We start from the raw sequence: 27,541 nt of genomic DNA on the forward strand, positions 1-27,541 counted from the left end.
TTGCCTTTTCCATGACCCAGCGAAGGTTGGAAATCTGGTATCTAGTTCCTCTGCCCTTGCGAAACCCAGCTTGCACGTCCGGAAGCTACCGATCCACATACTGCTGCAGCCTACCTAGGAGGATCTTCAACATCACCTTGCTAGCATGCGAAATAAGCGTCATTGTGCGGTAGTTGGAACACTCTTTGGCACTGCCTTTGTTTGAAGTGGGGATGTAAACTGACCTCTTCTAATCCTGTGGTCACTGCAGGGTTGTCCAAATGTGCTGACATAATGTATACAGAACGTTAACAGCGTCATGGTTGAGGTTTTGAAGCAACTCAGCTGGAATGCCATCAATTCCGCTAGCTTTGTTCTTAGCAAGGCTGGCTAAGGCCCATTCAACTTCACTCTTCAGGATGCCCGGCTCAAGATCAGTAATAACAACCATCTTATGTTGGGTTTGCACATCCGGGTCTTTCTTGCACAGTTCTGTGTATTCCTGCCACCTCTTCTTTATCTCTGCGGCTTCAGTGAGGTCTCTGTCTCGTTTGTACTTTATCACGCCCAGCTTTAGCACAGAAGCTTCTTTTGGTATCTTTGATTGTCTTATGCAAAGCTCTTGTGTTCCTCAATTGGCTGTTGTCCTCAACGGCTTGGCACTGTATGTTCATGAAGGCATTCTTATCTCTCCTTGCTACTTTCTGAAAATCCGCATTGAGAACCTTGTATCTTTCTCTTTCCCCCATAATGTTTGCCATCCTCCCTTCCTCAGCTATGTGCAAAGCCTCTCCAGACAACCAGTTTGCTTTCTTGCATTTCTTTTGCTTTTGAACTACCTTAGTAGCAACTTCTTGTATTATATGACGAACATCGGTCCACATCTCTTCAGGCTCTCTGTCTTCTAGATCAGCATCATCATCATCATCAGACTGATTATACCCACTGCAGGGCGAAGACCTCTCCCATATTTCTCCACTAAACCGGTTCTGTGCTAGCTGCATCCACTTGACCCCTGCGAACTTTTTAATCTCATTCGCCCACCTAACTTTCTGCCGCCCCCTGCTACGCTTTCCTTCTCTTGGAATCCAGTTTGTTACCCTAAGCGACCATCGGTTATCCTCTCTTCGCACTACATGTCCTGCCCTTGTCCATTTCTTCTTCTTAATTTCCACTAGAATGTCGGTAACTTGAGTTATATCTCTGACACACTCTGCGCGCTTTCTATCTCCTAATGTTACCCCTACCATTTTTCATTCCATAGCCCTCTGGGTTGTCCTCAACTTAAGTAGAACTCTCTTGGTTAGCCTCCACGTTTCTGCCCCATAGGTGAGTACAGGCAAGATGCAACTGTTGTATACTTTCCTCCTGAGCGATACCGGTAAGCTGCTAGTCATAATATGCGAGTGCCTGCCAAATGCGCTCCATCCCAATCCTATTCTTCTTGTTACTTCCTTTTCATGGTCCAGATCTGCGGTTACTACCTGTCCTAAGTAGACATATTCGCCTACTACTTCCAGTATTTCGCTACCTAATGTAAACTGCTGTTCCTTGCCGAGGCTGTTGAACATTACATTAGTCTTCTGCATATTGATTTTCAAGCCTACCTTTCTACATTTTCTGTCTAGGTCATCAATCATTGTTTGCAGTTCATCCCCCGAGTTGCTTAGCAAGGCAATGTCATCAGCAAATCGCAGATTACTGAGGTATTCTCCATCTACCCTTATCCCTAACTGCTCCCATTCCTAGTCTGAATACTTCCTCTAAACAAGCTGTGAATAGTACTGGGGAGATTCTGTCTCCTTGCCTAACACCTTTCTTTATGGGAATTTTGTTACTTTCTTTATGCAGAACTATGGTTGCTGTGCAGCCACTATATATATCTTCTAGCACTTTCACGTACGGCTCGTCTACCCCCTGATTTCGCAATGCCTGCATCACCGCCGAGGTTTCAACTGAGTCAAATTCTTTTTCGTAATCAATGAATGCTATGTATAAGGGCTGGTTATATTCCGAGCATTTTTCTGTCACCTGATTGATGGTATGGATATGATCGATAGTAGAGTACCGTTTCCGAAACCCTGCTTGATCCTTTGCTTGATTGCAGTCTAAGGTTGTCCAGATTCTATTAGTGATTATCTTAGTAAATACCTTATACGTAACAGACAGTAAGCTGATTGGTCTGTAAATTTTAAGGTCCTTAGAGTCCCCTTTCTTGTGAATGAGGATAATGTTTGCGTTCTTCCATGGTTCCGGTACCGTCAATGACACCACGCACTGCGTATACAGAGTGGCCAGTTTTTCTAGCACGACATCCCTCCCCGTCCTTCAGCAAATCTGTAGTTATCTGATCCGCTGCAGCTGATTTCCCCCTTTTCATAGTTTCTAGTGCTTTCTTGACCTCGTCCTTCGTCACTGGTGGAACGTCTGACTGTTTTGCTCTACCTCCAATCTCATTACGGTCCTGACTACTTTGGCTACTGTAGAGATCTGTATAGAACTCCTCGGCTACTTTGACTATCTTGTCCATATTAGTGATGACGTTGCCCGCCTTGTCCCTTGTCGCATACATCTGGTTTTTGCCTATGCCCAATTTCTTCTTTACCGCTTTAAGGCTTCGCCCGTTTTTTACAGCATGCTCAATTTTGTCCATGTTATACTTCCTTATGTCGGCCACCTTGCGCTTTTTGATTAGCTTTGATCTCGGCCAATTCGATCTGGTCTGTTGGATTGGAAGCTTTCATACTGTGGCGTTTCTTAATCAAACCTTTCGTCTCCTTAGACAGCTTACCGCTATCCTCTCTAACTATCCTACCGCCTACCTCTACCGCGCACTCAGTAATGATATTTCTGAAATTACTGTTCCTTGCCTCTAGGGTAATGTCGCCATCCTCAGTTAGAGCTGAATACCTATTTTGTAGCGAGATCCTGAACTCTTCTGCCCTCCCCCTCACCGCTAATTCGTTGACGGGTTTCTTTCTTTCTAATCTAATGCGTTCCTTCTTCAGATTTAGGCTAATTAGGAACCTTACCATCCTCTGGTCACTGCATCGCACTTTCCCGATTACCTCTACATCCAGCACTTCAAGATATACTTCTTGAAATCGATTCCTCACTAATACAGCATATTCTGATGGAATTTGATCCAGATCATACCTGCAAGGCCTTCTAGTTTTCTGCGTTTTCCTCAATCGAAGCTTAAATTTGGCAACAAGAAGCTGATGATCGGTGCCACAATCGGCCCCAGGCCTTGTTTTTACTGCTTGTATAGCGCTTCTTTTTCTCTGCCGAAAAAGAATATAAAGAATCTGATTCCTGTGCAGACCGGCCAGTGAAGTCCATGTGTACAGGCGCCTCTTGTGCTGTTGAAAAAGAGTATTCGCTATGGTCAGGCCGTTTTCTTGAGAAAACTCTACTAGGCTTTGACGGCTTCCAACACTGTCTGCAGCCGTTTCAGGTGGTCTTCAAAGTTTGACGAGACGACAACATCGTCCAAATATACCAAACAAATTTGCCACTTCAAGCCTGCCAGGATTGCGTCCATTACTCGTTCAAACGTCGCTGGTGCGGAGCAGAGGCTAAATGACTCACCCTGAACTCGAAAAGGCCGTCCGGTGTGATGAATGAGGTGTTCTCGCGATCGCTTTCGTCGACCTCAATTTGCCAATATCCGCTCTTCAGGTCAATCGATGAGAAGCACCTTGCATTGCAGAGCCGGTCCAGTGTGTTGTCGATGCGGGGAAGTGGGTTGACATCGTTGTTAGTTTTGCTATTCAAGCGGCGGTAATCGACGCAGAAGCGAAGTGTGTCGTCTTCACCAAAACGACTGGTGCCACCCAGGGGCTGTTGGATGGCTGGATGACCTCATCACGCTGCATTTTGTCAACTTGATCGTCTATAGCCTGGCGTTCTCGTGGCAATACACGGTAGGGGCTTTGACGTAGCGATCGAATGTTTTCGTCTGTGATGATGCGATGCTTTGCCAACAAAGTTTGCCGCACCTTCGACGCTGAAGAAAAGCACTCGCGGTAGTTTTCAAGAAGAGTACGAATCCGGTCTTGTCTGTCTTGGGGAAGCGCTGGATTAATGTCAAAATTGGCCTTCTTGGCTCGGGTGGGTGTGCCTTCTTCAAGTTGGCTGGGGAGCGCGACGATTTCTCGGGTGACTGCTAGCTCGTAAAGGAAAGCAATCGTCATGCCCTTGTTCAGGTGTCGGTATTCATCGGTGAAGTTCGTGACGAGCACATAAGCTTGTCCATGACAGAAACGGACGATGCCTCTTCCGATGCCAAGTGCTCTATCCAGTAACAACTGAGTGTTTCCTTCGACAACCCCTTCTATGAATTCGACATCTCTTCTAACCACAGGGACGATGACGCTTGATCGGGCAGGCAGGGTCAATTCTCCGCCGAGGACGTTGAAAGCGACGTGATGCGTCTAAGTTCTCGTAGCCGGTATGGCTTTGTCGGTCGAGAGCTTGATGAGTTTGGATCGGAGGTCGAGGATCGCTCGATGTTCGTTCAGAAAATCTATGCCCAGAATCACATCGCGGGAACAGTGCTGTAGGACGACGAAGCTAGTAGGGTAGGAACATCCATTTACTCTAACCATTGCGGTACATCGCCCCGACGGTGTAATAAGGTTAACACCAGCGATGCGTATTAGCGGGCCATCCCAAGTGGTGGTCACTTTCTTGAGCTGGGTGGCGAAAGCTCCACTGATGAGAGAGTAGTCGGAACTGGTGTCCACTAGGGCGGTAACCGTTCGTCCGTCGATCGAAACCTCAAGGTTGCTTGTTCGCGTCCTAGTATTGCACGTAGGCTTCGGTGTTCTATCTCTGCTTCGTCTTGTGCTGAGGTCGCGGACTGGGCACACCGTCGCAATGTCGCTGGGCGGCGATGTCAACTTGAAGTCTGGTCGTGATCTCGTCGATGTTGTCGTCCTGTGGATCGGCGATTTAATGGCTGCGTCGTCGTCACTCATCGTCGGTGATGGAAGATCTTCGTGTTTTCGCCGTGAAGCAACCTCACTGCCAAAGGTTGCTCTATTTAGTTTCCCCTGCGCGGGCTTGGGGACCTTCCGGGCATACTCTCATCGTAGTTACGGCCTGGCGACGCAAAGCGGGCCCTGTACGGTGATGGGGACTTGAACCGACGGCTTGGTGGCGCAATCTCACCGCTACGCAGATGGTTGTCGATTTCTTGCGGTCGTTCACCTGGGCCTGGTCGTGGAGCATCGACTGTAAATCCGCGGAGACCGATTCGTCACTACGGGCAGCGGCGCGGAATGTGGCTGGCCTCACTGCAGTGGAAGCATAATCGCCAGTTATTTGATGTCCTCCAGTCGTTGCACTTCTTGGGGCTTGGGGGTCGTTGGTAGGCTTGGCGGGCAGGGGGCCAAGGGGCGGCTTTCAGGAACAGGTCGTTAGCGGCGAGGGCTTGGAAAGTCATCCCGTCGGGGCACAGGTCGACGTAATGCAGTACCGTAGTTCATTGCTGTTGCCTCTTGTGCTGGACCAATCGCAGCCGTCACTTGAGGAATGTCCAGCGCCTGCTGGACTTTTCACGGACGACGTTCGCGAGCGTCGCCACCTGGGGTTGCGATGATGGCAGCAATCGGCGGAGCTCCTCTCGCACGATCTCCCGGATGAGGTCCCGAAAGTGCTCTCCTCTTCCAGACGCGCTGGGGTAGTGGCTTGAGTTGTCCGGCTGAAGTGGTCGCTCGTAGTGGCGCATCCGGGTGTCGAATGTCTTCTCGATGGTCAATGCTTTCCTTTCAAATTCGGCCGCAGTTTTCGGTGGGTTCCGGACAAATCCTGCAAAAAGCGACTCTTTGCCACCTCGCATTAACAATTTCACTCTCTCACCTTCGGTCATGTTAGGGTCGGCGAGGCGAAACAAGCGCTTCATCTCCTCTACGTATACCAGGATGGGCTTGTTTGGAAGTTGAAGTCTGGATTGGAGGAGTGCCTGAGCTCTTTCCTTTCGGACAGAACTTGCAAAGGCCATCCAAAAATCTGCTTTGAATATCTACCAATCCTTTAAAGAAGTCCCGTGATTTTCGAACCAAACTCGGGCATGTATTTGAAGAACAAAGTAGACTTGCCTGAGTTTGACTGCGTCGTTCCAGCGGTTGAATTCTGCCACACGGTCGAAAAGGTCCATCCAGTCTTCCGCATCTTCGTCCAGTCGTCCATGGAAGCAGGTAGGCTCACGGGGTTGGACGAAAACAAGCGGTGCTGTAGGCTGGGCCATTGTCAGCATCGATGCCTTCCGAGATCGAATGGGGTCCGGCAGCAGACCATGTTCAGGTTGGAGCCCTTGAAGCCGGCGAATGATTCGGTATGGTGTCCTCCAGGGTAACAGGAACAAGGCTGGGGTCTTCGCTTGAAGGATCAAAGGCAGATCCTCCATCAGATGCCACGTAGTGGTGAAAAGGGCGTTGACACCAAAAGAAGACACAGGCTTGGTGGTACTGAAATTAGCTCTTTATTTGGCTGACTTGCGCCCGCAAAAGAACTAAGCAACTCGGCGAAGGCGATAGCAACAAACGTGCTCGTTGATCATCGAACAAAGAATGCTCGTCAACACTCAATTTAAAGGCTGCTCAGAACAATTTAGATAACGTCGCAAACTGCTACTAGGACCACCTGGAACATTGTAGAAATATACTCAAGTGATCGCAATCTTCGAGAGAGATCTCGGCTCATCTCTAGCGACAAAGAAAATGATAACGCGTCGTATTGCGACAACGGGCATAAAAACACGGGATACAGAATTGATACGCGTGCCAGTATCACATTGATAAGCCCGCGTGCCGGCGGCTGTTAAAATAAAACAAATACAGTTTTGAAGGTTTCGCGCCAATAGGGTTTTGAAGGTGCTACGTATTACTGGCCTACTGCAGATTGCAGAAGTGTGTTCGCTTGTATACTGTGCCCTATTCTTTTCTATACATAGGCAGCGACAGTTGTCAGCTTAAACAAAATTATGCGTCTGTTTTGTTGCGATTTTATCAAGGAGAGCGACGAAGTATTCTTAAAATTTTGATGTATGAGTGTTCTTACGCATCGCGCTGCAGACGTATAAAAAGAATCGTAGGGTCTGTAACTGCTGCGCGTTCCACCTCTGTACTACACATATTCACAGTTGAGAACAGTGCAACAGGCGGGCATTCTATGCGTTTCGTAAACGGCATAAGCCACGCGTCCGACACAATGGCAATATTGCGCGAAGCATGCCCTGCTTGCATGCGTAGGGCACCCCAACCTTTCATTTAGGGGCTTTCTAAATGTTTTGGCTCAAGAATGTCTGCATTTACTTCATGGTATGGGTTGGTCAAAAAATGAAGCCTCCCGCCGGCAGGTTTTCAGTCACCAGAGCAATGGGGGAGGACCCTATGCCTACTGTGCCTTTACAGCCTAATCCATTTTTACTTGAGTAAAGATTCTCTACTATATCGTTAACGGTGTATAAATATACTTGAAAGCCATCGCAAAGTACACGATATTATTGCTCGGGACGTTAAAAATATATCGGGATATACAGGGGTCCTATTCTCGGCAATTCTCCAATTTGTTCAAATTGTGACATACGCGTGACGTATGCATCAGGATGGTGCCAGGTTACGTAAGCATACAATCGGGTTACGCATTCTGAAGAAAAAGAGAAATAAAGTGACAGAAAAAAGCGCGCTGTCGTCCGCTACTATATATTGGCGAAAAGTATTAAAAACGACTATGCTCCTGCAGGAACCGATACTCTGCGGTGCACTCCTGATTCGGAAGCCTCGGGTTGCAGTGAGGTGAGTGAAGTATGTTGTGGCGTTGCGGTATCAGTGCGTCATGACATACTTGCGGTCGAACATTCGGCATCAGCTACGCACGGAAAGGCTGCGCGAGTTTCAGCTGAAGAGCAAGAACGGCAATGTAATATTCGCAGTGGGTTGGTGCAAAATGTGACCGGAAAGTAGCATTGCCGTTCATAAGCGCCGATGACCTCTCACGTTCACTTGTCATCATCATCATCAGCCTGACTATACCCACTGAAGGGCGAAGGCCCCCCATATTTCTCCAATTAACCCGGTTCTGTGCTAGCTGCATCCACTTGACCCCTGCGAACTTCTTAAGCTCATCCACCCGGCTACCTTTTTGCCGCCCCCTGCTACGCTTTCCTTCCCTTGGAATCCAGTTTGTTACCCTAAGCGACCATCGGTTATCCCGTCTTCGCTCTACATGTCCTGCCTATGCCCATTTCTTATTCTTAAATTCCACTAGAATGTCAGTAAGTTGAGTTATTTCTCTGACCCACTTTGCACGCTTCCTATCTCTTAATGCTACCCCTAGCATTTTTCGTTCTATATCCCTCTGAGTTGTCCTCGACGCGTATAGAACCCTCTTGGTTAGCCTCCACATTTCAGCCCCATAGGTGAGTACAGGTAAGATGCAACTGCTGTATACTTTCCTCTTAAGCGATACCGGTAAGCTACTAGTCATATTCTGCGAGTGTTTGCCAAATGCGCTCCATCCCAAACTTATTCTTCTTGTCATTTCCTTTTCATGGTCGGGATCTGCGGTTACTACCTGTCCTAAGTAGACATATTCGCCTACTACTTCCAGTGCTTCGCTACCTAACGTAAACTGCTGTTCCTTCCCGAGGCTGTTGAACATTGCCTTAGTCTTCTGCATATCGATTTTTAAGCCTACCTTTCAATTTCCCTGTCTAGGTCATCAATCATTGTTTGCAGTCCATCCCTCGAGTTATTTAGCAAGGAACTATCATCAGCAAATCGCAGATTACTGAGGTATTCTCTATCTACCCTTATCCCTAACTGCTCCAATTCCAAATCTCTGAATACTTCCTCTAAGCAAGCTGTGAATAATACTTGGGAGATCGTGTCTCCTTGCCTAACACCTTTCGTTATGGGAATTTTGTTACTTTCTTTATGCAGAACTATGTTTGCTGTGCAGCCATTATATATATAACTTCCAACATGTTCACGTACGGCTCGTCTACCCCCTGATTTCGTAATGCCTGCATCACCGCCGAAGTTTCAACTGAGTCAAATGCTTTTTCGCATTCAATGAATTCTATGTTTAAGGGCTGGTTATATTCCGAGCATTTTTCTATCACCTGATTGATGGTATGGATATGATCGATAGTAGAGTACCGTTTCCGAAAACCTGCTTGATCCTTTGCTTGATTGAAGTTTAAGGTTGTCCTGATTCTATTAACGATTACCTTAGTAAATACCTTGTACATAACAGACAGTAAGCTGATTGGTCTGTAATTTTTAAGGTCCTTAGAGTCCCCTTTTTTATGAATGAGGAGAATGTTTGCATTCTTCCATTGTTCCGGTACCGTCGATGACATCAGGCACTGCGTATATAGGGTGGCCAGCTTTTCTAACTCGATATCCCCCCCGTCCTTCAGCAAATATGTAGTAATCTGATCTTCTCCAGCTGAATTCCCCCTTTTCATTGTTTCTAATGCTTTCTTGACCTCGTCCTTCGTAACTGGTGGAACGTCTGACTGTTTTTCCTTATCGCCAATCTCCTTACTGTCCTGACTACTTTGGCTACTGTAGAGATCTGTATAGAACTCCTCGGCTACTTTGACTATCTTGTCCATATTCGTGATGACGTTGTCCTCCGTTTCGATCACCTGGTTAATGGCATGGATACGATCGATAGAGTACCGCTTCCAAAAACCTGCTTGATACCTTGCTTGATTGCAGTCTAAGGTTGTCCTGATTCTATTAGCGATTACCTTAGTAAATACCTTATACGTAACAGACAGTAAGCTGATTTGTCTGTAATTTTTAAGGTCCTTAGAGTCCCCTTATCAACGGCTTTTAAATGCAGGAACTAAAATGTTTAAGGACTGTGTCGTAAACAGAAGGAATCAACATATTTCGAAAGTAGCTCCAGCACTGACGAAGAGGCGCTGGCGCAGCCGGTAATATCCAACTCGGAGGACAACACTCACAGTCTCAAAGTATCAATTACTGTTAGATATTGGCTGTGCTACCCACCTTTTTCGAAAAGCCGCGTTATGACCAGCTACCGTCAGGTTACCAAGTCTGCTTAAGTTTCTAACATATTGTGTCGGCTTGAGTTGCGTACAGCACTGAAAGCAGCATAGAGAGAGAGAGATGGAGGGAGAGAGAGAGCCTTTCACACACACACACACGAAGTGAAAAGCATACCCTGGGCTTTACACCTAGTCGGTTACATTTTCATGCGCTGGCGTGCGATAAGCTCTTGCGAAACGCAAACAATGTCCGAGAAAGAAAAAGAAACAAGAACAGAATAGCAGGAAAGTTAATTAGGCGATTCTCAGGTTATCGTACACGTTCAGAGGGGGATAAATGGACAATAAGAAAAGAAAGCGAAAGATGACTGAGGAAATCATGGTATGAAGCTAGGGCGGCGCCGAACGCTTATTCCTTACAGTCGAAACGGTAAAATGCAAATCAATAAAGGGAGATTATTTCCAGGCTGTATTAAAAAAATGAATGAACGCAAAATGTCACTCAACTACATTATATTATTAGAGCGCACCGTCATTACGTGCTCCGGAGTACTTATTTGTTTCTAAAACTAAGCAAATGATGAGCCCGCATGCATATTAAAAAAAAACTTTATATATGAAAGACATCACATGCAGCAAACAAACATGTGCCATGTACATGAAACATACATTCTTTTATTAAAATAGAAGCTGTGAGTTTTTTTGCTTGCTTTGCCCATCGTGGAAAGGCTGTTCAATTCATTATTATTGCAGTGAGTGCATAGTGCAGTGCAAAAAGGCAGTGTTTAGGGCCGACGTTTAAGGCAGTCTTTGGTGATCCTCGCTGCCTGTCGCGCGAAGTTCTTGAACAACCATCGAATCATATGACCCCTCAGGTTGTAATCACGAACCTAAAAGACAGATAATTAGAAAGCATCGCGGTGCTCTCTGAAATTCATGATGATTTGGTGGGCGCTATTTAACACAGAGACAAAAGGAAGAAAACACTGGACTGGTGCCTTTAGTTGTCTTCTTTGTATCTGTGTTCAAGAGCGCCCACGCAACCTGCATGAACAACCTACAACTCTTCCAACTTCCCCTTCTTTTGCTTTCTGAAATGCCTCGGATCGCGCAGATCAGCTGCTTGATTTAACGGGCCGTATTGCTGCGCTTGGCACCAACTTCGCGGATCGCTGGTTTCTCTATGCGAGCAAAGCATTTGTAACGGGAGGGTAGCTACGACCCTCATGTGGCTATGAATCTGCGTCTTCATTATTAATCCTCTAAAAGATGACGCAGCTGAAAAGTTCCCTTATGGCGTCGCTTCAGTGCTTTCTGCAATTACAACAAGATGTGTCAGCTTACTTCACCACCCACCAAACTCTATACCTAACTGCGGTGAGCTAATAGCCGCCTACATTGCACATCGTATACACCCTAATTCTTTCGCGGCCGCCTCAAGTGGTTCAAAATAGGCGCCCACCTTTGGTCACTTACAGCAATGGCAGAACATCCGCGTAGTAAAACGTCATTTTGACGTCTTTATAAATGTTTATGCATGACGTATTTCTTGCCACACAACACCAGCCAATCAGATTTCAGGAGTCGGCTCTTGACAGTGGGCGGTTCATTTCAGCCTATTCGTAATACAAGCGTAAGTGCTTCCCTTTCTATCATATATGCCTTGTTTTCCCACCACAGTTACTTATATAGACCCTCCATGCATCATGAATACCGCTACTAAAATCCGTTTTCACGCTCACGTCATTTTTACGTCACCGCAAAAAGCCATTTCGACACACCGAAATTTCGCGCCACAAATTTGAAACACGTGACTGTTCTAAGAACCAATCAGAGAAAATAAATGGTGCCTAACGGCGGTCATGTGTCGAGAATAGGGCCCCAGGTTGCGAAATGATCGTTAATATCTACAAGACAATGCCGGCCAACACATGTCATGATATGTGCAATGTTTTTCCAGCTGTCAAAACTCAGTGGACAATATCGACCACTATAACCCAGTCATATTTCCTGTTGTAAAGTCCCCAAAACTGGCAGGGCCACATCGACCACTGTATGCCAAAATGTATTCAATGTAGGTAAGCCAGCTATACAGCAGGATCATAGTAATCAATGCATACAATGTTGGCAAGCCATCGCAGCTGCCCATAAAATATCGACCACTATAACCCAGGATGGACACATATATTGGAAAACTATCTCAACTAGTAGTAAAATATTGGCCATTGTATGTCAGTAAATATTTCGAGTTGACAGGTTATCAATAATGGCAAGAGAATATTGATTAACGTATGTAAAGATGTATGGTTTTTGGTAAGCCATTACACTTGTTCAGGTAAAATCGACCCTTCTAATTGCAGATATAGAATGTTGGGAAGCCATGACGACTGGCGTGAGGATATTGACCAATGCATTCGATGCTGACAAGCAATCAATAGTGGCATTGCAATATCCGACAATGTATGCCATGATAGGTGCAATGCTGGCCAGTCGCCATAGCTCTTTGGGCAATATTTCCCACTGGAGCCAACAAGTATACATTGTTGGAAAACCACTTAGACAGGAGGGATAACATTAACCAATATATGGCAAGATATATTAAATGTCGAGGTAGGTGGCGCTGCGGTCGGCGAGATGTGTGGACGTGATTCAATCGGCTCCGTCATCTTCATATGATTCCGCAGTGATTTCTGTCGATTTTCAGCGACGTTCTTGCATCAGCAGTTTCGTGAAGTGGCAGGGAATTCGTGGATACTTGATTTTGAGGTGGGTCTTCACTTTTCAAGAATCTACAAGTACGTTTCTACCACGTGAACGCCGCCGCCGAACTAAGCCTAGGCGTGCACACCAGACGCTAGCGCTAGCCAGAAACGCGCTAGCTAGCTCGGTGAGACGCCAGCCGCCCTTCGCGCTGGGTGCAACACGAAGAGAATGGCAACCGATGAAATGGATAGCTCTGCGGAGGATTTACCACAAGCATCGACTGCAGAAGACGACAGAGGTTGGAAAGTGGTGACCAGCCGGAGAACGAAGAAGGAACGCGCCCAACCTACTGCGCAACTTTCACAGCAAGCACAACATGCAAGCGACGGGCAGGTGAGCTCTTCTCGCAAGCCTCCTAACATTAAGAACCGGGTGATAAGAGCCTCACGCATGCCACCCCTGCCGCAAGACAACATCAAGATAGTGCTTCGCCCAAAGGGCGGCTTGAACTTGCAAAAGATCGGACCTACCTTAGTGAGCAAAGCCATAATGGCAGCAGTTAATCTTGATCCACAGCAGACCACGGAGGACATAATATGTCCCAATATTACGCAGAACATCATGGTGGCGAGCACGCCCTTTCGAGAAAATGCAGACAAGTATGCGCAAATAAGGGCTATCCGAATAGCCGAAAAAGAGTAAGCAGTCAGCGCTTACGAAACTTCCCCAAGCGACACCTGCAAAGGGGTAATCAGACACATCGATAGTGCCGACGATCACAGGACGATTGAAAGAAACATTGTGAATGACCGCAACCCCTTGGCACTAGCGGCGAAAAGAATCAAGGACTCAGGATCAGTGATCATTGTGTTCGATGGTCTTCGCGTCCCAAACTTCGTTAGGTATGGACCCACACTGGTACCCTGCTACTTATATCGCAGACAAGTAGACATATGCTACGTATGCGGCAAACTCGGACATCTGGCGGATGTTTGTCCCGAGCCAAACTCAACCGAATGTAGGGGTTGCGGACTTCCTAACCCCACCCCATCCCATGTGTGCGATCCAAAATGCAAGCTGTGCGGGGGCTTGCCCGTGACGGCGGACAAGGTGTGTAGGAAACGCTATCTCATTCCATACGTAGTACGCGCACGACGACAACGAGCGCGACTGGAGCAACAAGAGGAAGTACAGCTAGTTGAAGAAGACAAGCAGCATGCGGCACGAAGCCGATCTAGGTCCAAGACGCCAACACGCAGCCGCTCCCGCTCTCAATCGAAGAGCCGCACACATGCGAGGACAAACGGAAGTAGTTCTCAGGTGCGCTTCGGTGGAAAAGACAACGGAGGCGATGGCACGTGGGCGGACAAGGTCAGAGACGCTATCACGCCTCCAAAGAAAAGTGAGTCCCGCAATCCTGATAAAGAGCGAATAGCTATGTTAGAACAGGAACTAAGAGAGCTAAAAGCCGCTTATACTAAGCTAACGTTCGAATTAACTGCAATGAGTAAAGCGAACAGCCGTAAACAAACGCTCACACCTGAGCCATCAACCGCTGTCGAAATTCCCCAACTCGTTGAGACGAACAGACATGAAGAACAAATCGAAGAGTGCCCACCTTCTAAGAAGCGCGCTTTAACGCAACCGCGAACCACGAAGGACGCTATGGACGCCATGAGCGAGAATATGAGGCTAATGCAGGAGAGCATGGTGCGAATGAACGAGAAAATGGACATATTTAGCTCACGAGTACAGAAAATGGAAATGTATCTAAACAATACGGTAGTACCGGAAATGGCAAGGATGAGTTCACAACACATCGGTGCGCAAGGCCCACCTCGCGATGGTCTCACTGCAAGCGAAGGAGGTTACAACGGCCAACATGACAGTGCCGAGTAAGACACGCAGTCTCCGCGTCTGGCAATGGAACTGCAGGGAGATCGCCTCAAAAAAGGCGGTCCTCCTGCAGATGGTCAAATCAGAAACCGAGAAACCACTCGTCATCATGCTACAAGAAACACTCACAACCGAACTGGCCATTACGGGATATACGGCCGAAGCCCACAGAAAAGAGCAGGGCAGAGGCGTCGCTTTACTGATTGGAAAGAAGATCCCGTACATTCGGCATGAGATCCGCCACACAGCCTATCAGAACACCTCACGATTGAGATCATACCGAACGACCACGTAGGGAACAAGCAAAGCATCTTCCTCACCAATCTGTACAGCAGCCCTAAGGATACGAGGCAAGGGTTTAGAGGCATTCTGGCCAAGATTGCGCACATCGCCAAAGACAGCCCGCTGATTATAGGTGGAGATTTTAACGCCCCACACCAGGCTTTGGGTTACGCGTATCCCTCTAGCAAGGGAAATCGTCTTCTCACGACAGCCTCCGAACTCGACTTCACGCTGATCACAGACCCGGAGACCCCAACCAGATGTGGCACATCCACATGTCGAGACACCACACCGGACCTTACTTTTGTCCGGGGCCTAGAAAAATGTGCCTGGCACAACTCAGGAATAGACCTTGGGAGTGACCACTATATTCTCCGAATCGATGCAGAGATACCGGGAAAGGGGCAAAGGGAATACAAACTTATCGATTGGGACAAATTTCGTGCAATACGGGCGCAGCCATCCAACTCATCAGGAGCAACCACAAAGCACACGATAACGAGCTGGACCGAGCAGCTCAAAGCAGACATCGCAGCCTCGGAACGGACAATTACCACGGACGTTAAGGTAGAGAGGATGGACAGTCGGCTAGCGAATCTTCTCGAAGCCAAACATTCCATTCTAGCCAGGTGGAAGGGTCAACGTCTTAACAAAAGACTACGAAGGAAACTTGCCGAACTCAACAAGACAATTGAACAATACTGCATGGTTCTCTCCCGACAACAATGGGATGAAGTCTGTAACTCCCTCAATGGGCAAATACGCAGAGGAAGTGGGTGGGGACTCATAAAACACCTCCTCGACGAACACGGAACAAAGTCCAAAACTATGCAACGGATCAGGATAAGTAAATTAGTACATCGCAAGAAGCAAATCAGTACCGCCGAAGCCCTTCTGGATGACTTTGCCAAACGATACTTACCGCTTAAATCGGGGTTACCCAGTACCTTACAAGGGAACAGCTATGACGGTGCGCCAAACTCAGAGCTAGATACGGACTTCACAGAAAGCGAAGTACGCTTCGCAATTCACGAACTCAACAGTAACTCTGCAGCCGGCCCCGATGGTATCACAAATCGGGCTCTCCGAAACTTAGAGGACGACTCGGTCACGTTCCTAACGCAACAAATCAATGAAGTCTGGAAAACTGGCCAACTACCTGCAGAGTGGAGGTATGCCAATACGATCCTCATCCCAAAACCGGGCAAGCCGCTGGGCCTACCCAACCTAAGGCCGATCTCACTGACGTCCTGCCTAGGAAAGCTATCCGAACACGTCATTCTGAATAGACTATCGGAATACGTAGAAGAGAAGGAGTACTTCCCTTACAATATGATTGGCTTTAGGCCAGGTCTCTCAACGCAAGACGCTATGCTACGCATCAAGAAAAGTCTGTTGGATCGCCCCACACGAGACACCAAGGCGCTACTGGGACTCGACGTGGAGCAAGCTTTTGACAAAATCCAACATCAAGCCATTCTCAAAGCCATATCTGACCACAATCTCGGAACACGCTTCTACCACTACGTCAAGGCGTTTCTGCAGGATCGAACGGCCACTATCCGGATAGGCGAACACGTCTCGGAGAGCTTTAATCTGGGCGATAAGGGAACACCACAAGGCTCAGTGCTTTCACCATTCTTATTTAACTTGGCGATGACAAAGCTTTCTCGCGCATTGGGTGAAATTGCTGATGTGGAGCACACCATATACGCAGACGATGTTACCATCTGGAGCACCGGTGGCAGCGATGCCGAATTAGAAGCGCGCATGCAAGAAGCCATCACGGTTACCGAGGCCCATCTTGCCCCAATGGGACTTCGCTGCTCTTCTAGAAAATCCGAGCTACTCATCTACCACCCCCCAAGACCAGGCCGCCCGTCCAACGACTGGCGCCGACACCACACATCGTGCATAGAGTTATACGACAGGGATGGAAATCGCATACCCACGGTCGATAAAATACGAATTCTAGGACTAATCATCCAAAGCAACGGGTCCAACTGGGCGATGCTTGACAGCATCACGATCAAGATTGCAAACGTGATCCGGATGTTTCGGCGCATCATGAATAGGCACAGGGGACTGAGCGAGGACAACGCTATTCAAATGGTCCATGCTTTTGTACTCTGTCACATCACATACGTGGCTGCAATGCTCAACTGGAAAAAGGAACATCAGAGAAGGCTTGAGGTACACATACGCCGAGCTTTCAAGACAGCGTTGGGGCTCCCCGATAATGCCTCCACTGAACTACTCTTACAGCTAGGAGTGCACAATACCCTTGCCGAAATCATCGAGGCACAGCACTCGGCACAGATTGCACGCCTATCAAGCACCAAAGCGGGAAGAGAAATTCTCGTTAAGCTCGGCCTGAACACCATAGTAGAAAAGGACAACGTTCTACAGTTACCTAAAGTCGTGCGAGAAGCAATCAAAGTGTCCCCCTTCCCAAGAAACGTACACCCGATCCACAATCAAGGAAGAAGGCTCGCCCGCGCCAAAGCCCTCGCTGCGGACGCGGCACAGTTCCCCGACCAGACAGCTTTCGTGGATGCAGCGTACATACCGGGAAAGCATGCCTACTCGGTAGCAGTAGTCGACGGACACGGGCGTACGCGCAACTCACTCACACTTTACACCAAGAAGCCAGAGGTAGCTGAACAAGCAGCGATAGCACTAGCTCTAAAAGACTCGGACTTCACAACTGTATACAGCGACTCTAGAGCAGCCACTCGAGCTTTCGCCAAGGGCGGGATAGACAAGACGACGCTACGGATCTTAGGCGGAAGTAACATCACCGATCACTCCATCGTATGGTTCCCGGCACACATGGGCAGCTTAGGGGGCGGCCTGCGGAATCTCAATGAGATCGCACACGAGGCGGCGCGAGGACTCATCGACCGCGTCCCTCCGGTTTCCCCTGCTACTCCACATATCGAGTACAGAGATCAATTATTCACTTACAACGAGCTCACTAAGCACTTTTATCTAGGCAGACGAGCATTTCCCCTCCCGGATAAGAAATTAACCCGCAGCCAATCAGTCACGTTACGCTTGCTCCAAACGAACTCATACCCCAACCCCTGGCACATGAAGCACATCGACCCAGACTACGACGGACAACATGTGTGTGAACGGTGCAGTGACCGTGTAGACTTAAACCATATGCTGTGTGGTTGTGCATCGAGCGACGCCTACGCTAAGAACAAGGAACGTTGGGACAAAGTTTTACAAAGTGCTTCACTACATGATCAGTTTCGGGCTGTCCAGGAGGCCCGCGCTGCGGCGGAGAGCTTTGGGCTCTCTGTTCCGACGTGGGAGCTGCCCTCTACACCTGGCGCCTAGCCGAGTGTCCTCCAGGACCCCTACTGTGGGAAATAAAGTTTTGCCAAACCAAACCAATTAAATGTCGACAAGCCAGCTATACAGGCATGACAATATTTATCATTGTATGCCATCATTGACCATTTTATCTTCAGACATACACTATAATGGGAAGCCCTCAAGATTGGCAGTGGGACGTCGAGCAATGTATGCCAATATATATTCGATGTTAAGAAGCTGTCAATACCGGCTGTACAATAATTACACATGCATACCATGATATGTCCAATGCAGGCCAGTGGCCACCACTCGTTGGGCAATATCAGCCACTGTAACTGAAGATGCATACAATGTTAGAAACCCACTTAGACTGGCGGGAGGATTATGACCAATGAATGCCAAGCTATATTCCATGTCGAGAAGCCATATATACTGGCAGGAAAATATTTACCGATGTACTATTATTCGTAGCGCATTGGCAACTCCGGGCCACTCGCGGACCAGACGTCGCCAATCAGTTTCCAATATCGGGCTGGTCGCATCTGCTACCTGGTTCGAGTATCTTTTTTCACAAAAAACAAAGAAGTTAAGTAGACTTTTATTACTTCCTAGATTGGAACTGCTAGTTGTGACTTTGCTCTTTTTACTGGATGCTATTCCTCATTCGCTGGAATAGTTGGTATCTAATTCAACAGCAAAATACTCAGTACCAGAGCCGCGGCCGAAACCAATTGTTCTTTTCTGCCGCGCATTTCATTATTAAGCATTAGAACAATTTGCCTCAGTCGCGGCTATCCAGCATTGATTCGACTCATGATTTGAATTTTTGCAAAACTTTCTTTCTTCGAAATTACTACTTACCGAAATTTATAACTTCTTTTTGTTATGGTTCTATTTACATTCCTCAAACTGCATTCCTTGCTCAGTGATGCATGTGTTCTTTGCTTGATTGGTTTCGAGCTTTCCGTCATAGTTATGAAGGTGTCATTACTTCCGTCATTACTTACGAAGGTGTTTTTAATATGTTACTCAACCTTAAAGTGAAGACCTCTGTTGGCCCTGATAATGTACCTAACGTATTCCTGCGTCGCTATGCAGAACCCCTAGCCCATATTTTTACTCATCTGTTCCAGTTATCATTCGGGACTGCGTTCTTCCTGACAATTGGCGAATTGCCCGAGTGATTCCAGTTTTCAAAAAAGGTTACCGTCTTGATGTTAGAAATTATCGTCCAATTTCATTAACCTCTAGTACATGTAAACTCATGGAACACATCGTACCCAACTTCATAATCGCATTTCTCGAAGAAAACAACGTTTTGTCGTGTTTCCAACATGGATTTCAGAAAGGCCTTTCAAATGTTACCCAACTGGTAACCACCATTCACGAAGTGGCATCCTCTCCTGATAAGGGTGAGCAAATAGACATGATATTTCTTGACTTTAGCAAAGCATTTGATCGCGTTTCCCATAACAAACTAGTCCTAAAGCTTCAGAATATTGGTCTTCCATTAGCAATGGTGAAATGGATTCAAGCATACATCAGTAACCGAAAACAGTTCGTGCACGTGAATGGCTGCTCCTCTAAAAATCTCCCGGTTGGCTCTGGAGTACCTCAGGGAAGTGTCCTGGGCCCTGTTTTATTCCTAATTTACAATAATGACATTGCTGCCTCAGTTGACATCACATCTGTTAGTATCAGGTTATTCGCAGATGACTGTGTTCTATTCAAAACTATTCGTTGCATAGATAACCCAATTGCTCTGAACAATAACCTTAATGCTGTACACCAATTTGGTTATCTATGCAACGAATAGTTTTGAATAGAAGTGTAGTCTCTGGTCTATGGAATTAAACAGAGAAAAATCCGTTCTTCGCGTAACTAACAAAAAACCTCTATTTCAGTTTTTGTATAAAATCAACGAATATCCAATAGTTCAGGTGGATGAGTGTAAATATCTAGGCGTCACGATAACTAAAAACTTGAACTGGACCAGCCACATCAACAAAACCTGTGCATCAGCCTTCAAGAAACTAGGTGTTCTTCGTTCTAAATTAAGGTCAGCCCCTGCCCATGTTAAGCTGCTAGCATACAATACGCTTATCAGACCTCAGCTGGAGTATGCTTGTGTGATGTGGGACACGTACTTGAAAAAAGACATAACTAAAGTAGAAATGGTACAAAGAAAAGCAGTTCGTTTTATATTCAATGCATATGGCAGATTAGATTCCCCATTGTCTCTAATGAGTGATAACAACATTTTGACATTAGAAACGAGAAGAATGATTTCCAGATTGCGGTTTCTGTATCGGCTTTGAAGTCACCAACTTGATATCAATGCACAATTGTTCATTTATCCACGCGTGGGTCGTCCAACCCGACACTCCCATCATAACCTGGAACCAATCTTTGCCCGTACTAACAGATTAAAGAACTCTTTTCCGCGTACTGTCTCCCAGTGGAATGCACTTCCAAAAGATGTTTTCTCCGCTAATAATGTAATAGTTTTTGAAGGTGTACGAAAAGCCCTGCTTTGATTTTTTGCTTCCCTATCTGCTGATTCAATTTTTTTCCCTTCATATGTTTGCACAGTACCCTGTTCGTTTTATATTTTTGCTTGCCGATGGTGGCGCTGAAATGCAGTTTCTTTTGTCATGTATTGCCCTCCTGCTTGGTCTATATTGACTGCAGTATGTTCTAAATAAAAAATAAAAATAAAATATAGTTGCCCACATGGCAACTAGTAGAGACGATTCATAATCTGAAAACTACTATTTTCTTGCATAAATAAGTTGCAATACCGCCGTACACCCCCTGCTTGGGCCATATCTAGGCTTGCAGTAATAATCATGGAATAATAAATCAATAGATGGGCCTCACACAGGTACTTCTGCAACAGCGACGCACACAATGCAGCTATTAAAATGTCCGCTTCAGAAAGATTAAGCATCATATCGGGTTCTAATATTTTTGGTTTAGTTCACTTTGTAGGGTTTAACTTCCCAAAGCGACTCAGGCTATGGGAGACGCAGTAGTTTAGGACAGCGGAAATTTCAATCACCTGGGCCCGCTTGCACGAAACGATCTTAAGACTGTCTTAGCTAAGTCCAGACTTAACTGGAGTCCAAAGGATTAGGCCGCTAGCATGGCCGCTTAAGACTGAAGTCAAGACTGGGCTTCAGTCCTGACTTGAATAAGTCGCATGTGCGATTACGACTCTAGGCCGTCTTAGTTAAGACACAAGGACGCCCGGTAACTAAGTCGAGAAATTACGAAAATACAGGGATGCGCTGGCCCTCTCCAGGCGGTAAGATGTAAGATGATTCGGTCAATCTTGCACTGTGTAAAATCCGTGCCATTGTTTTTTGCGGCTTAAGATTGTGTTACGAGGAAAAATGCCCCAAGCGGTTGCTGAGGGCTTTCAGGAAAGTCACTCTGGTGAACACGAGCCGAACCGAAGAGTGCGGCTTGTTTAGGTCTGGACCGTTTAAGTCTGGACTTAGCTCCAACTTTATCGTGCCAGCCGGCCCTGGTGTTTTTTAATGTGTGCTGACATCGCACCGCGCACGGGCGCCTAGTTTTTCGCCGCCGAGCCCGGAATTCAATCCCGCATCCTTGGGAATAGTAGTCGAGCGCCGTAATCACTGCGCCTACCCTTGCGGGTGTTCTGATACTTTTTTATATGCGCGGCTTGCGAAATAACTCCGCCCTTTAAAAGAAGAGATTCTGTCGCTAAAACTGTACAAATAGGACCAAAACAAAAGTACCACAAATGCTCATGCTTCGGGCAAGATATATATTTTGTTATTGCACTGCCACTAAACGAAAGAAAATTGCAGCTAATATGAAAGAGTGTGGCACCAACGGAGTAAATATGTTGCTATACAATTTACTGATCGCAAGTACGTGTCTTCATTTTAGTGGACAGGCGCGTAGGTAATGAACAACTTCACCCTTAGCTTCAGCGCATGGAGTGGAAGGCGGAGAGAGAAGTGCAAAGCGATCGAGGTAAGAAGGGAAGTGGCCGTGCCCTGTTAGGAGCGGAAGAAGCGAGCGGGACAGAGGGAAAGAGAGGGGTAGACTATAGAGGAATGGGAAAAAATTGAGAAGAGGTTGTCTGAGTGATGTGAGGTCCAGATGGATGTCCAGTGCTTTAGAACAGTTGTGCGCGTACTGGTTCGCACAAAAAAAGGCAACAGCCACAACGGCCGTAGGAGGCCTCGCGTCGACGCCATAGAGGCAGCCCTGTCTGCTAGCTCGTTGCCCCGAATGACACAGTGCGCAGGGACATGATACAAAAAAGAAAAGACGGTGAAGAGAAATGGTGGCAAGGATACATTTTATGTTGCAGATGTGGAAATCTTTACTGGAAAGAGAATGAATAGCCTGAAAGGAGATAAAGGCAGTCAGAGCATATGTGCAGGGGTAAAGCAGAAGGGGAGTGGCGGGCATAACAAGCCTCGTGAAATCGAACAACCTCTGCGCCTAAAGCACTGAATGCTATTTCAAGGCGAAACCGACCTAATTTAGGTAGCGGGGAACAAGATGAAAATGAAAAAATGGCAGCACCCGCAGAGCAGGATGTATAGCAACCGTCCGTGAAGATATGAAGGCCGGGAGATGAGGACTGAAAAGGAAAATTAGAGGATTGAAGACGGGTGAGGTAGAAAGAAAAGCACAGAGAAGGATGGTCATACCCGGGATGAAAGCGAGGAAGAATATCGGATGGGAGATAGATGTGACCTCCAAAAGGTGCGGGAGCCGGACCGTTTTAGAGCCAGTATTCGTCACAGAGGCGGTCCAGCTTCAATGGTAGAGGAGGTATCCGGAGGACCATTGGAGAGCAGTCGTGCGCGATGTACGGAATGCTCCTGTGAGAGTGAGAGGAGGGACACTCTGCACAGTACCCATCTTATACTTAACGCGGGAATGAATGGGGCGAGGCCGCCAAGCTGGAGCAGCGAAGGTAATAGCGGGTTGTATCACATGGCAATGAAGCCAACGGGGAGAAGAAGCAGATATCGAGCGATGAAATGACAAAATGAGACGAGGCGCGAAGTGAGTACATCTGTCTTGTCGCGCAGAAAGTTAGCAGGAGGTAAGAATGTGAGATGGCATACAAAACCAAAACCTATAATTATAAGTTCTTGTTTGAAGCTCAGCGGCTGACCCGTAAAGCGCAGGGGGGATTACGCTTTTCCATGCTCTCCACGCCATAAGAAACAAGCACACAGAATGTTTCCTCATACGAGATGGTGATACGGGAGTAGGAACCCCAGCTGGCTATCCTATCGAGAACGTCGTCACGAAACTGTTCGAGTTCATGGCGCGTTCTGGCCGGTATCAGTACAATGTTGTCGTCAGCATACGCCTGTAAGAGGACACCAGGAGGCATTGGATACTTGAGAAGGCCTGTGATAATAATATTCCACAACAGGGGGGAAACGCTTAATCCCTGAGAGCAGCCAAGAGTAGGATTGGCAGACACTTCCTCTCCCGTGCGCGTGCGGTAGACCACCGTGCGCGGGGAAAGGAAGGAAGGTAAGGGGTGATAGAGGTTGAATGGAAGACCGCAGGCACGAAAGTAACGAAGGACGAAAGGACGCCAAACGCTATCGAATGTGCTATCAAATTTGAAGGATATGAGGACCACGGGCGTGCGGGATGCGCGGAAACATTCCAGTGGAGTCCGCAAAGAGGCGAGGGTTTGAACAGTACTGCATGAATGTGTAAACCCAAATTGGTTGAGGTGGAGATGACCCCTGCCGAGCAAGGAATAATAAAGACGACCGGATAGTAAGCGTTCTAAACATTCACCCAGTATTGAATTCGTTGCTATGGGCCGGTAAGAAGTAGAGCAAGAAGGTAGACGGCCTGCTTAAGGCCCCCGTACGGTCGTTTTTAGAGGCGCTGCGCCCGTCCGCCTTCCGCCAGCTGGAGGATGCGTTCGGGCCAGGGGGCGCATAGGGTGCTATACGGTCGCGAAAAGTATGCGACAGAGGCGGACGACTCCAGCGTTCTCATTGGCCCACCAGGCATGACAGTCTGTCCAATTGGCATCAGCCGTTCCTTGCTGCGTGCGCTCACCGCTGTCGCTTTCTCTTCTCGTCGGCTGCCTTCACGAAGCGAAGCCTAGCGCATCATGGCATGGCTTTTGAAATTTTTGGTTGCAGTGGTCCTCGTTCACCACAAAATGAGACTGGTAGAACAGTGTTTGAGCGCCTACCTCAACCGCACAAACAATGTCAATCGGCCATTAGTGGCACGGTTCGTCGCTGCCGCTGTACTTCTCCAGAATGAACGCAAGCGCAGGCCTCTCCGGCGTCTTTTGAAAGATCGGCATCGCCTGGGAGAATACTTCACTTTAGTGCAAGACATGAGGAATGATGATGGCACGGACTTTTTCGAATACTTCCGGATGTCCACGGAAAGGTAAGTGCACATGTTCACATCTTGCACGTGATGTTTTTCGATGGTGATGCTTGCGGCAGAGTATCAGTAACTACGAAGTGTTTTTCTATTCGACATAGCAGCATTAACTTCTGTTTGTATGAAGTGGAGTACAGGGCGTGTTCACTGACACGGTCACTAGTTCTAATACAGAAGCATTGACACGTTTGCGTCGCTGTGTTCAGCGCTGCTGTTTCGCCACATCACTGGCGAAACAGCAGATTGAGTGGTACATGTGCGGGGTTTGAGCAGGAATTTCTCGATGTGGACCTGGTTTCTGGCTGCGCTGTACTACTATGGTGTTGCCTGTATACTTCTTTGGTGCTGGAAGTGCATTACCGTTCGGACCTGCAGTTGGGGTCGTGCATGTATAATATTTGCGTGCGGCAAATGTATATAGGTTAATGTCAGTGACGAATTTTCTTTGCAGAGCATTGTCTTTCATTTTGTTTTATTCAGGTTCGACCGTCTGCTAGGTCTGGTTGGGCCTCTGATTGGCCCACGCAGAAGCACTGCAGTCAGCATATCGGCTGGAGAGAAGCTGGCGTTCACATTGAGGTGGGCTTTTTTTCAGTTTTCAATTGGTCGCATGTTTTGTCATATCTGCCAGGTACCTAAATAAAAAAAAATTGAAACCTCCCGAGCAGAACATCACTTTAACAAATAGAGAGTAGTGTATACAAGTTCAAAGTTATCCGAAACAAATATGTTGTCAGCAGTTTGCACAGATATTTCGTTTCCTTCTCAAAAGTATTACGTAATGAGCAGCAAGCCCAGATTGTTCAAATCAGTTCAGCTTTGAAAATACCATTGGAGCTCTCCTAATACTTGCATGTCGTAGTTTCCTCGCCTTTTGAATCTGTGTTATATGTTAGTGCTATTGTCAAGTGCAACATATGGCTGTCATTCCTTGGCATTTGCTTAGTTGCAGTTAATACTGGTGTACAAAGGATTTGTCATTTAAAACATGGAAAGTGACACAGTCTGATAGGCAGTGTATGCATTGGACACAGATACAAGGTATATGTGATGCAGTGACCTCTGCCAAAATGAATCGATACCTGTAGTAATATGCTTCAGCCAGTTAAATTGCAAGTGAAAGGTTAGTACCATTACTTTTAAGCACAAATAACCACACAGCATGTCACAACTGTGGTGCTACTTGCGTGGAGTGCACATCCCTTCAAGTGTTTGAAACATGCATGACATGCAGTGAATTTCAACTATAGATGTGCGAATGTATTTTTGTCATTATGTTTCATATTCCTTTCTTCAATCATGTCTTTTGTGCTGCTGAAAAGTTATCACAGTGGTGATGCATTGTGGGAGCAGTCACTATAGGCACAGAGAAATACTCAGCTGTGCATTACCTAAGGATATCATCTATTGTGCTGAACTTACATTCAGTTACAATACTATAGTGATCAATCATTCTCCCTTGAAGGTCTCACTATGATTAGGTCAGCCAGCAGGCATGGCTTAATTTTCGGTGAGCTGATTGGAAAACTGCACTTCGGTGATGGGATGGTACACATATCTGAGGCTATTTTTTGTTTTCTACTTTAAAAAAAAAAGACTTACAGTGTCATACATGATAAAGAACAGTTTAATGGCATGCAAACACACACTTTTCCAAAATAATCATAACATAGAACTGTTTCACAACATAATAAATTGTGCACCTATGTGGAAAATACTGCACATGAAACTTCCCGCTAGAATGTGAATGCAAGCAAGTGTATGTGTAGACTTTTTCTTGCTGCAGGAGTATTCCAAGAGCTTAAGGATACTTTTTCCTTGATAAGGCCTTGTGCTCAGTGTTTGATGCAACAAGAGATTGGTTCTTAAACATCACATAGGCAGCAATGATTCAGAATAAAACAGCTGTAAGTTTAAAACATACATATTACCATAATTTTATGTAATGATAAAGCTGCTCCTGTAGTCCTTTTCAATACTAGAAGGCAACTTATGATTTTCTTTTAAGACTCATCTGGCCTGTTTTGGACATTCATACTGCTGGAATCCCAACTGTGACCTGCTTGATTGCATTTTCTGCTTACACTTATTCTCTTCAACAGTGTAAACACAGAGCGTGTATTTCTTTGACAACAGCTCTGCTCAGAGATGTATATAATGTAGATTGTGTTTGTATTTATTATTTCTTACTAGGGCTTCTTTATTTCCGTATTTCCAGATACCTGGCTCATGGTTCCTCATTGCGGATCATTGCCAAGTCGTACAGGATAGCTGAATCTCTAGCTGGCCGCATTGTGAGGCAAACCTGCCTGGCCTTGCGGCAAGTTCTTGAACCTTTGTACCTCCCTTCCCCAACAGCATCCGACTGGAGACGAATGGCTGCAGAGTTCGAAAGCCTGTGTAATTTTCCGAACTGTATTGGGGCAATTGATGGGAAACACATACATATTGAAGCTCCCCCTCATTCAGGTGCTGCATTCCGCAACTACATGGGTGGTTTCAGCACAATCCTTCTTGCCATCTGTGATGCCAGATACCGGTTCACCAAAGTCAACATTGGGGAATGCGGCTCTCGTGGGGATGCTGGTCTCTTTAATAACTGTGAACTAGGAAAGGAACTTAAAGCAGGTCGCTTGTCTATACCAGAACCTAAACAACTCCCGGGCACATCTCTAACACTTCCCTACGTCGTTGTAGGTGATGAGGCCTTTCCACTGTGTGAAAATCTCCTAAGGCCATTTCCTGGAGCAAGCCTGAATTCAGAAAGGAGGATATTTAACTACAGGCTTTGTCGAGCAAGGCGTATCGTAGAAAATACCTTTGGTATTTTGGCCAACCGGTGGAGGATCCTTCGTCAGGAGATCAGGGTCTCTACAACAACACTGGATGCACTTG

Source organism: Amblyomma maculatum, chromosome 7, assembly GCF_055883805.1.
Source record: "Amblyomma maculatum isolate TAMU_Amacu chromosome 7, ASM5588380v1, whole genome shotgun sequence".
Lineage (NCBI taxonomy): Eukaryota > Metazoa > Arthropoda > Arachnida > Ixodida > Ixodidae > Amblyomma > Amblyomma maculatum.